Source organism: Ictidomys tridecemlineatus, chromosome 13 (genome assembly GCF_052094955.1).
Source record: "Ictidomys tridecemlineatus isolate mIctTri1 chromosome 13, mIctTri1.hap1, whole genome shotgun sequence".
Lineage (NCBI taxonomy): Eukaryota > Metazoa > Chordata > Mammalia > Rodentia > Sciuridae > Ictidomys > Ictidomys tridecemlineatus.
The window spans coordinates 35,905,753-35,918,596 of NC_135489.1; the positions used below are offsets into that span (position 1 = coordinate 35,905,753).

The following is a 12,844-nucleotide window of genomic DNA, read 5'->3' on the forward strand; positions in this document are numbered from 1 at the left end:
CAAATTTTTTGCTAGCATTGACTTAGGCATTTATTGAAAATTATTTAAGCAAAGTATGATTGCTTCTATTTTTGTTTTTAAAAAAGGATCTTTACAAGATGGAAAGTCAAGAATAAGTTAGCATGCCATCTGAAGGACATCCCTGGTCTGTGCTTGCCTGATATAAGTATGAGGCTTTTTATGAGTTATGGAAGCTCATTCTGGGAAGAGAAGGGCTTTAATCATTGGAGTCCAGCCATCAAGGCTTCTCAAGGGAAGAGCTTAAACTAAAGACCTTCCTAGCTGTGCCATCAATTCAAATCAAAAAGTGTCTGTTCATTGAATTGCAAGTGACCATCTGCTTGCTTAATTGTGTGTGTATGTGTGTGTGTGTGTGTGTGTGTGTGTGTGTGTGTGTGTGTGTGTGCTTTCCCTTTGGTTATCACTGTCTGGTCTGGCCTCTTTTACTAATTAGACTAAATTTAATTTTATCTTGAAAGGAATATGAGTTTTTTGTTCTTCCATTTGGTTAAACCATTTGAGAGAAAAGAAAAACATTGTTGTTATTTTAAGGTTTATGAGGACCGGATATTTAGAACCTGAATTGATACTTGGCTTTTGTTAATTACATTTGAATACTCCCAAATGACTTATATTATTACCTTTTTCAGTTTGGCAGCAAATATGGTCATGTTTGCATTTACTATTTTTGAAAGACAGTATTCCTTTTTTTCCTTTTATTAAGCAACATAGAAGTAGCATACATATATATTATACTGGATCCATTGATAAAGGCAAAATTTATATAACCAGTGAACAGTTTGGTGTGCATTTCTTTGCTTTGCTTGTACAAATACAAATGTGGGGGATATACTAAAGATATAAATGTAACAAAGCTATAGGAGAATACTTCTAGAATGTGGCAGGATAGAATATGGGAATAAGGAGGGGTGCTTCTTTTTTTTTTTTAACTTTATGTTATTTATTTATATGTGGTGCTGAGGATCGAACCCAGGGCCTTGCATGTGCAAGTAGAGTGCTCTACCACTGAGCCATAACCCCAGCCCCAGAAGAGGTGCTTCTGAAGATGGAAAAGCCAGAAGTACATTGCCCCCTGCTTTCCTAGGTTTTGCTAGGGTAGAATCAGAAGTGAATTTGGCTTGTTCCCATCCACTGCTCTTTGGCAATTTCAAATTGCCTTTCATGCCTTAGGACTTTAAATTTGACAGTGATAATTTTTGGTAGTACATGAAGCTGAGGTACAAAAGAGGTAAGGTTATGTATAATTTTGGAGAATAAAAAATATTTTTTTGTTGTTTGCTTGTTTTACTTTTAACCCAGTGGTTCAATTTTAGGGAACTCTGTTGAGTCTGGGAGAAGGAGGTAATTGGGTGACATGGCAGAGCCACCCAGCATTTCTAGGACCTAGGGTAAGAGTACAAATGGAGGTTCAGGGACTGTTCTCTCCTTCTCCTGACACTCCTGGCTCAATTCTATGGGACAAGGGCTTTATGTGTATGCATATGGAGAATCAGCGAGAAGCTTCAGCTCCGTATCTCTCCACCCCTCCCCAGGTTTTCATCCTTGACACCAAGGGAAGAGGACATAAAGGTTTAGAAACTGGACTTTGGACAATTTAGGAAATTTGAGAGTCATAGGAACATGAAGCATGTTCTAGAATGAAGATACTTTTCTCTGTGAAGAGTAATTCAGTGAAAGGGGTCCGAGTAAGGCCTAGGGCAAGATCCAAGGTCTGAGAACGAATGGTCCCTGCATTCATTATGGAAGCAAGTGATAAGAAGCAGTTAAACTATCCAATAACAGAGGAAAGGGTAGGTATATCACTTGGATAAGAAATGGTAAACCATTAATACTTTTAACTTGGAGGATATATAGCAACATGGAAAATGTTTACTGTGCAGAATGTAAAATATCCAGGCTGCAAAATTGAATGGTCATTATCGCTTTAATTACATAAAACCTCAACTAAATGCATATCTGAATTACAAATTTTCTTTTTTGGGTACCACCAGAGATCAAACTCAGGGGCACTTGACAACTGAGCCACATCCCCACCCCCCTGCCTTTTCTGTATTTTATTTAGAGATAGGTTCTCACTTAGTTACTTAGTGCCTCACTGTTGCTGAAGCTGGATTTGAACTCATGATCCTCCTGCCTCAGCCTCCCCAGATGCTGGAATTTCAGGCATGAGCCACTTTGCCTAACTTAAATTAAGATTTAAGTGCTACAATGCTTGTTGCAGTATTATTTATAATAACAAAAATTATAAATGATTGTTATTCTGCAGGGAATGGGTAAATTAATCATATTATATCCACACATTGAAATACCATGTAGCTTAGAAAGAATGAAACAGGTCTACATACAATATAAAATCCTCTTGAAGAAACATTTTAGGTGAAAAAAAGCAAATTTTTTGTAGCAATGATTATGTCTGTACATGCCTGTTGCATGTGATATATTCTACTGAAGGAGTTTTGTATATCTGAAAAAAGAGGACTATCTGGGAATATTATGAATGATAATTAAGGTAGCAGAGATAATGGTGATTTTTTTTATTTCTTAAATTTTCTTTAGTGCATTTATAATTTAGGACATTTAAGGAAAAAAATGAAGAATTGAAAAAAATGAATGCTTAAGCATCCATGAGAAGTTTCTTGAGCTCTCATAATCTCTTCCTATGTTGTTGAATTCTGGTGCTACTTAACCACTACTGCTCAGGACACAGGTTTCCATTGTCTCTGTTATATTCAGGGGCAGAATACTGTGATTTTGTTTCTATGAACATGGTCAATTTTTAATAGCATTGATTAGGTCTGTACATTATCATAAAATTATAAAAAATACTTGGTTTCTGAACTTCATTATTAGGCTGCATAATAAAGTTACACTCAAGAGAGAAGACTGAATTCTAGAGAAATCTTTGGCTTTGGCTGAGATTTCCTAACTGGTTCGTTTCTGTCAGTAATTTCCGACACTGTCTCATGAATAAAAGAAAGCACTTAGGTGCTATTTTTGGCTTTTATAACAGACTTGCATATTTTTTTACTTTAGACATTGTACTTCCTTTTGTGCCTATACTTCTGGGTTTTGATAACAATTTGATCCTAGTAGAAAAATTAAGTTCAGCTACTTACACAACAAAGGGGATCTGGCACCATTTTGAGAAGCCTGGGTTGTAAAGATGTTGTGATTTGGATATGAGGTGTCCTCCCAAAGTTCCTGTGTTAATGCAGGAATATTTAGAGGTAAAATTATTAGGTTCGTGAGCTGTGACCTCATCAGTCCATGGGTAGTAACTGCAAGCTGGTGGGGTGTGGCTGGAGGAGGTGGTCACTGGACATTGCCCTGGAAGTCTTCATTTTCCTGCAGCCCCTTCCCCTTCCATCTCTCTGTTTCCCACCACCGTATTCTGAGCAGTTTCCTTTTGTCACGCCTTTCCACCATGATGTGCAGCCTCACCTGGGGCCCAGAGCAATGGAGTCAGCGACTGTGGGCGAAATCTCTGAAACCATGAACCAAAATAACCTTTTCCTCCTTCAAGTAGTTCTTGTCAGGTATTTTAGTTACAGCAATGAAAAGCTAACTAACATAAAAGGTGATGAAATCAATGAGTTTTACTAAATTTATTTATTCTTTTTATTCTATGAGGTTTTGCAAAACCCATAAATCTTTAGCTTTCGTTGGCCTTATTGGCTCTAGAGGTGATATTTTCAAGGGCTAAATTGGCACCTATTCCTCATTAGTAGTACTTACTACTAATTCAATATGTGCCTGAATTTTTAGTTCATATTAGAGTGCCAGTTGATGCTAAAGTTGCACTCTAGTTCTTAAATTTGAATACTTTCCTCCAAATTTCTTGGTAATAATTACATAAATAAGTTACTACTATTTTCTTTGCACAGATGAAACGAAAATCATCCTAGATTTATTAAATTTTATTCCAGGCACAGGCAAATTGTTTATGACTATAGCTTCCTTAATTGGCATATAAACTAACTTTTAGCTATGGCTTATCTCCTAAAAAATATGACTCATTAAAATTGGAGAAATTCTCTTGATTTATGCATAAATTTTCATGTCCCCTCTGTGATGCTTTATTCAAATTAGTAAGTAAGTAAATTGCCAAGTTATGTTTGCAACTGATGTTTTAATTAGTTTGGGTTGGCAGTTACATTACAAGCCACATTACAAGCCAGAAAATGTGTTGCATTTTTTAATTAAATGGCTACCTTAGATCAGAGTTCTATTAAATTTTTACCTTCTATGTTTTAAATTTTAAATCTCCTTTTTTTCCAAGAGAGAGCATGTTCTGTGTACCTGTTCTTTTTTTTTTTTTTTTTGGTACTTGGGTTTGAACTGAGAAGCACTCAACCATTGAGCCACATCCCCAGTTCTTTTTTGTATTTTATTTAGACATACAGTCTCACTAAGTTGCTGAAGCTGGTTTTGAACTTGAGATCCTCCTGCCTGGGCTTCTCAGCTTGCCTCGAACGTGTGAGGGACTGGGTTCGATCCTCAGCATCATGTAAAAATAAATAAATAAAGTAAAGGTATTGTGTCTATCTACAACTAAAAAAAATAAAATAAAAATAAAAAAGAAATTAAATTTTCTAACATGTAGTTATTCAAACATAAAGTAGACATATAATCTTTATCCTGCTAGAAATTATGAGAAATAACGAGAGAGAATGCATAAAGGTGCTCAGGCACTGGCTGCCATCTATTGTTTTCTACATGGACTTTCATTCTGTAAGCATCCGTTGAGAACCCATTAAAGTCTCAATATCACTTAAAAATAAATCTTCCAGATGACATCTTAATAAAAGCATACATCAGAGAATATTTTACTATAGTAAAAGAATAAATGGTATTTTATCAAATGGTAACCCCTCTTACCCTATACATATGCTTGTCTATTATATAATAATGATTAAGATATATCAGTATACTCCTAAGGACAGAAAAATCTTTCCAAATTATTAAAGTCATGTAATTTCATCTTTAAGCATTTTTATTACCCAAATTCCTTAAAAATCAGAAATTCAATTGATTGGATTTCCATTTAAGTATGGGCAAAAGTCCATAGTTTAATTCTACATGTTGTTCTTACCAATGATAAATATGTGTAGAAACTGTCTACTGGCCTAAATATCTTTTTGTTAAATTATACCAGAGAACAGTGCATTGAAAATTATTAAAAATAATAGGGGCTGGGATTGTGGCTCAGCACTAGAGCACTCACCTAGTGCGGGCGGGAGCTGGGTTTGATCCTCAGCACCACATAAAAATAAAGGCATTGTGTTGTGTCCATCTACACCTAAAAAAATAAATATTAAAAATAATATAAAATAGTACTCATTATCCAGTATCAAGATTTCTGAGTTTCTCATCTAATATCATTAACACCAACTCACACCATGCAGGATGTATGGTATCCTATCATTCCCCATTTTTCAGATTAAGAAACTCAGAGAAAGATAAATTATTCAAGGTACACAGAAAGTATGTGACAGAACTCAGACTTGAAGCTGTAGCACCTTAGTCCAAAACTTGGACTCTTAACTACCATACAATTCTAGACTGCTTTTTATATCTCGATTCCCCTAAGTATTTTGATTATGCCTTGTGGTCCAACCCTTTTCTCTGAATGTTACTATGCTAGGAAAATGAATTGTGCCTTGTTAATATGTTGTAATATACAAATCAAGGCTGTTTCAACAGGAGGGAAAATGTACCAGCAATAGCAAAACAACACACAACTCTGAGGTTGATGGGGTTAAAAGGTCACACCACCTTTAACGTCACTGTTGAAGACATGGGGATTCAGCAATACGAGAGACTATTGTGAGTCATTTTCCTGCATCATGGCCAGGATGCAGTAATGGAAATGCTACATTTCACTTCAGTAGAAAGTAAAAGTACAGAAACGAGGGCTTGCTAGTAATCTCTGCAGAGAGGTGACTGGCAACGTTAGCCTGTGACTGAGGGGTTGGAATTATCAGGAAGACACTCTTAAAGTTGGCAGCTGTCGGATCTGTTAAATATATGGAGTGTGCTTTTTCCCCTGAGTGGAGGATCCAGAGCATTTGTTAAATTCTCTGTGGCATCCACAGAGCCTAAATTTAGCTTTTCAAAAAATGATTTTAAAAAAGACATAATTTAAATATATAGTTGGAGATAATTTATGAGGATACATTTATGCACCATTTTATGTTGGCTACCCAGTGGGCAGTATGGCTTAATGGGTAAGAACAGTATGTTTTGGGAGTCAAAACTTGGATTTGAGTCATTATCACTATCCTACCCATTTCTAACTGAATTGATAATACTCAGATTCCTCTTCTGTCCAATAGGGATAGTAATATATATCTCTTGAGGTAGCTATGAGGATTATATGAGGAAAATGGAATTATTTGTGTAAAGGAAATAACAATTTTCTAAATAGAGCAAACAGTGTGATACTTGGCTAATAGTTGTTCAGTAAATGATGATAGTCAAAATTCCTTTCTTTTTCTTTTTCTTTCTTTCTTTCTTCTTTTTTTTTCTTTTGGTGCTGGGGATCAAACCCAGGGCCTTATGCATGCAAGGCAAGCACTCTACCAACTGAGTTATATTCCCAGCCCCCAAACCACCATATTGTTTAGTTCAAAACTTAAAACAGTAAGCAAAGACAGCCAAAGTCAACAGAGAAATCTGTTTTCTGTGTAATCTCAATCTTTTTAAGATTGAGATTGAGATTACACAGAAAAACAACAAAAAGATTAAATTAGTTTAAGTCAAGAAAAGTGAGTTCTCAGCAAAATCAAGGTGAGAAATGTGAAGCGAGGGCAGCTCGTTGTGTTTGAAGCAGCTCTCCAGGTGGATGGGAGGGCAAGGTAGAGTAGCAAGGCTTGAGGTGCCATCTAACTGGGCAGCTCCAGGAAGTGGCTGGCACTGTTTTGGGGTACCTCAGATGCAGGGGTGGGTCTCACACTGTTCCATGTTCAGATGCTGCAATATTTAATTATGTAAATGACTTCTCCAGGGTATATTATGGCTGCTTGCAAAGCCACTTCGGCCACGCCTCATTTATCACAGTCATGAACACACAAGAGTCCTCATATTGAAACAGCCATTACTTGGTAATGGGGACTGGGAGATGGAAAGGAGGGATAACTGAAAGTGCTGCAGAGGTTCTACTGCTCTTAGGCAGCTGTAAAACGGGCAGGCCCAATACTTGACCTCAATCAGGAGAAAGATTTCTTGCCTGCTTTAAGTGAAGTTGTTAGTATAAAAGAAAGAAATACTTTCCCAAAGTTTTTGAAACAGCAATTAAAGGAGAAAATATTTTAAATGATCCTCAGCATGCTGTCTTCAATACTTGAGGACAGAAACTAATATTGTAAGTTAGCTATTTCTTTTTTTTATATTTATTTTTTAGTTGTAGTTGGACACAATGCCTTTATTTTATTTATTTATTTTTAGGTGGTGCTGAGGATTGAACCCAGGGCCTCGAACTTGCTCTACCACTGACCCACAACCCCAGCCCAGCTATTTCTTAATGTAATAATTTATATTACATTTCCTAGCACAGAGTCTGGCATACAGTAGGGCTCCCATGTTACTCCTTTAAGATCTTTCCCATCAACAAAACTTTAGGGCTTATTAGAGATCCAGGTCACAATGCCATAGGGCGTTTCCTAATAAGTAAAAAGACGCTGTTGCATGACAATATATGTTGTTTTTTTAAACACAAAATGTCCTGCATAAGATTTGAGCACCCCACCGCCCAGGGTCAAGCATTCTCTGTTCTCACAGGACATGAAAGCTGAAGCATTTGAACAAATAGAAACAGTAGGTTTTCTTTTTCTCTGCAGTAAGGCCATACAAAAGTTTATGGACTTGTATGAGATTGTGAAAACACCCACTTCCCTTTCCAAGGGGCTCTTTCAGAGAATAACCTCTTTTCTAGTTGTACTTATGATCTAAATCCTTGCACAAAGCTAGTAATTTATGATTGCTGATTTGAGAGAGCTGATTTGAGTGAGTATATAATCTCAATCTTAAAGCATTTCAAATTCTTTTTGGCAATTTCAGGGAGTTTCCATGTTCCAAAAGGGAATGTTCAGTTTACTTTCTTCCTTAATTATATGGGATGGTGATGGTTTTAATCCTATGAAAAGAGGTATGTTTTGATCAAAAGAAAAACCCAGCTGGTATGATGGGATGCATAGTGAGGAAAAACAAAATCATCATGCACAATGTTAGGCAAGCAGCAACTTAAAATTAAAGTCCTCTCCTTAATACTGTCAGAACACCAACAATCTGGATCTGTTTGCTTTACTCAGGCTTATAAAGAGATAATTCCAAACCTCATATAGTATTCCATTATTTACAGGGACAAACACCATCCCTTTTCATCCAGATGACCCATAATTTTGTGTTATAAGAAAACCTTGGGTTAAATTTTTCTTTCTTTCTTTTTCTTTGTTTAGTTTGTAAACAACAACAATTTATATCTCGTGGTGCTGGAGACTGGGAGGTCCATGATCAAGGTGGCAGTAGATCTGGTGTCCAGAGAAAGCCACTTTTTGGTTCATAGTTGGTACCTTCTAGCTGTGTCCTCACAGAGTGGAAACTTTCATGTTTTTATCTCGTTAGTCATTCATTCTACCTGAATTATGACAATTTTCATAACAGTTGCATGGGTTTGAACTCTAGCTCTACCCTTATTAGTTGTACAATCTTGGAAAAGTTCACTCAACTTCCTTGTGTCTTTGTTTTCTCATCTGTAAAATGGGGGAAGACAATAATAGCTGAGAGATTTTGAGGATCAAATAACACTATTTTTTAAAAGCCTAGTAGGGTCTGGCACATAGGGATTATGTATGTTTATAAAAGAAATGCCCAGAAAATGAGAGGCATCAATATAATCTAGAGGAGGGGTTGGTAAACCGTGACCCACAGGCCAAATCTGGCCTGCCATCTCTTTTATGTAAATAAAGTTTTATTGGAACACAGCCATGAGTATTCATTGATGCATTGTCTATGGGCATTTTCATGATACAGAAGCACAGTTTGGTAGTTGCTGTAAAGTTAGACCACATGGCCTGCAAAATCTCAAATATGTACTATTTGGCCCTTTATGGAAAACGTTTGCAGGCTCTGCACTATAGTCTTCGTTCTTTTGCATTGATAAATTTCCTCTAGTCAATAGTAAATGCTTTTTGCCACAAATCTGGCAAAAGTGCTTCCAGTTATTCTTTCCTTCCCAAAATGCGTGAGAGTCTGTAGGTCATGAAACTCCCACGAAGCAGTACATTGTACCACCAATGAAGCTGACAGGCTGCCCAATGTCACAGAATGAATTGTGACTGGATCTTTTGTGGTGGTACTATGGACCATTCAGGCTAATATGAAAATTACCTTCTGAGCATTTATGTAAGATAATTTAATTTTAGAGCTCATAAACAAGATCAGAGTTATGTGGTTTAACAAAAGGTCTCCTTATGTGTGCACATCCTTGCCAAAAACATGATGAAATCCTGAAACATGGCAATCTTAATGTGCACTTTCAGATTTACATGTGGAAGACAGAATTGACTGGTGTATTTACTCATAAATATCACTGTTGCTATTAGTAGGCACTTGGGAAACATAGACAGTTCTATTAAATATGAAAATGATTTTCTCCCTCACTATGGGGCCCACATCCTAGAAAATGCATTCATTCCAAAGTCCTGAAGGAAATTTTTCTTTTATAATGTTGTTTTCTTGGGGCTGTTGGCTGTGGCTCAGTGATAGTGCATTTGCCCAGCATGTGTGAGGCGAGGCACCGGGTTTGATTCTCAGCATAAATAAATAAATAAATAAATAAATAAATCTATTGACAACTAAAAAATATTTTTTAAAAAATGTTGTCTTCCATAGCAAATATAGTAATTTCTTCCCATCTTGCCTCTTCACTTGAACCTGTCCTTGATCATACTGCATGCCCATTTCCTCTCTGGAGGCTGCTCTGGGGCTATGTCTTGCAGACACACTAAAGATACAGTGATGTACAAGACCCATTGAGTCTACACTAGTCTGAGATTATAAAGGAAATATGATTTATTTACCAAATGTTTCTAGGTAAGTTTAAAATGAAAAACAACTGTTTCTTTCAACACAGTTTGAAAACACCAGGCTAGGTCATGCCTACCAGGTCAACTGGAAAAGCATCAGTAGAGGAAAAAGTCTTTACATTAATTTCAAGTTATCAAGAGACACACAGCCACTCAACAGTATATGGATAAATAGAAGCTTGTTTTTATTAGTATTGATGATGGATTGCAAATCAGTGAGCAGTTTTATTCAGCAGTACTTACTTACAACAATCTCTATGCAAAGCATGTGAGGTCATGCTTCTTTATACTGGCTTAGATATATTGGAACCACGATTTTAATACTTACCTATAATATTCGAACAAAGATATTTAAAATTTTTGATTCCTTGAAGTAACATATAGAGTGTAATCTTTTAATCACTAAATGTGATAGCAGGTATGAAGAAAGAATAAAATCATCTTATGAAAATATATACTGTAAAAACAATCTTACCTATAATTAAAAGCAGATTGAAATAAGACATTTTTAAATCTTCAGATTGGCAAAAATGAAAATAGTTTAATGATAAGGCATGTATTGAATATAAAAGGAAATGACTGCTGTCATACACTGTTGGTGGAAGTTTAAATTTGACAGAACTTTTGGGGATCAATTTGGTGATAGATATGTAAATGTTCTCTTGACTCAATAATTCTAGGAGTTTATTCTGCAGATATACTCACATATGTATAAAGATACATGTACGAGGATAGTTGTTGCATCATTGTAACAATAATAAAAAGGTGAAACCCACAAAGTCTATGACATGTCTGTTATGGATTGAATTGTATCCTCAAAAATTCATCTGTTGAAATCCTAACCTCTCCACCCCTGAAACCTTAGAATGTCATGGTACTTGGAGTTAGGACCTTTAAAGAAGTAATTAAGGTTAAATGTGGTCATAAGTGTCCTTGTAAGAAGAGAAAGAGGCACTGGAGAATACCTTGCCAGTCAATGTTTTAAAAGTGTTGAATGGAAATATGCATAGGAATCTTTATTCTACTTCTCAGATTCTCATAAAACAAACAAAACTAAGTCCTAGACAGTTGAGACCCCAAAAGTATGTAGTTTTTTTTAACATTTACTTTTTAGTTATAGGTAGACACAATATCTTTATTTTTTTTTATTTTTATGTGGTGCTGAGGATTGAACCCAATGCCTCATGCACGCTAGACAAGCACTCTACCTTTGAGCTACAACCCCAGTCCCAAGCATGCAGTTTTTGAGAGATCAAATTTCATTGGCAATGATTGATTTCATAAGTATTTATTAATATTTAAACTAATTTTTAAACTATAATATGAATGTAACATGATATAGAAAGGACTAAAGGGGGAGGGTGAAGGAAACAATTTAACTTGGATTTCAGGAGACCTTGCAGAGTTGAATAAGGTAACACTGTGTTAAATTTACCCTAGAGTGTAAAAACCTGAGAGTCTCAAGTAATTTTGGAGGTAGTTTAACCTTGTGGTTGAAAGCATGATTTTTGGAAGCAGACTATATTAGTTAGGGTCCCAGCAGGGATCAACAGATATATTCGAATCAGGTCCTTCATGGGGATGTAAAACAGGGAGTGTATATCATAAGAGTAGAGAGAAATCATATCAGATAGTTCAGTACCTCAGAGGTAGCAACAATATAAATGTTACTGTCTCTGGCTTGAGTGGATGAAAGGATGGGAACTGGATCCCTGAACTCTGAGGGGGACAGTTATGTAGAGAATGCCATCCTGAGAAAAGCAGTGATCTTCAGTTGAGGAACATGGACAACTTGAAGTGACTACAGGAGCAAAGCCCAGGAACTAAGCACCCATTCTTTGATTCCTCCTTCATCTTCTGCCTCAGCTCCCGTTGGTCCAAACAATTGGAATCTAGAAGGCAAGGATGCCCAAGGATGCACCTGGCACAGAGATTAGTGGGGAGAATGAACTGCACATTATCAGTACATTGCTGAGTGGCTGCATGTTTCTTGATACCTTTAAATTAACTTGAAGATTTTCCCTCTACCAGTTCTTTTCCAGTTGACATACAGGCTTGACTTAACCGGCTGTTATCAAATTGGGTATCTGGAGGTGTCGTGAGCCACCATGGACTGTGTATGGGCCAGCATGCATCAAACTTGGTTGGTAGGAACATCTGGTGTCTTGGAATGACCTGTGGACTTTTCCTCTGGTTAATGTGCCCTGACACATTGTGAATTTCTATCCCGCTCTGCCATGTCCCACAAGCACTTGAGATGGGTGTAACCTGCCAAGACGCCAATCAACCTGCTGACTGCAAGACATCAGGAAGCACGACTCTGCTCTTGAAATCTTATCACTGCCTTGGATGTACTCCCTTAAATAAACCACTAGAGCCATCTTCCCTTTGTCTAGTTCAGCTTTTATATGGACTGGCTCTACCAGAGGCTCTGCTTTTGTAAATACACTTCTGACTCTTTTGTCTTTTGTTCTTCACTAATTATTTTATGCTTTAAGTTCTCAGGTGGCTTCACCCTCCCCAGCAGGAAGAGGGACCCCCCCCCCACCTAATGAAATGCTGGCTGTTGCTCCCTATATGGAGGGGCAAAGGAAGAGGTTAGCACAATGATCCTATTGAATTTGTGTCCCGGGGCAATGCTGTTCCTCAGCTGCGTACCTGGGAAAAGTTATTCTTTCATTATAAGCCTATTGCCTAATGTGTAAAATTCGTTAATGATCCTATCCCAGAGGGTTGTT

General features: G+C 36.8%; 1 long non-coding RNA gene across 1 annotated transcript in view; it reads left to right on the top strand.

The window, feature by feature from the left end:
• LOC144369819 (uncharacterized) overlaps positions 1–12,554 on the top strand; it is a 27,022-nt gene extending 14,468 nt beyond the window's left edge. The window contains exon 2 of the long non-coding RNA XR_013429606.1: positions 12,138–12,554. This is a non-coding gene — a long non-coding RNA (uncharacterized LOC144369819). The remainder of the gene's footprint in view (positions 1–12,137) is intronic.
• Positions 12,555–12,844: the final 290 nt, after the last annotated feature.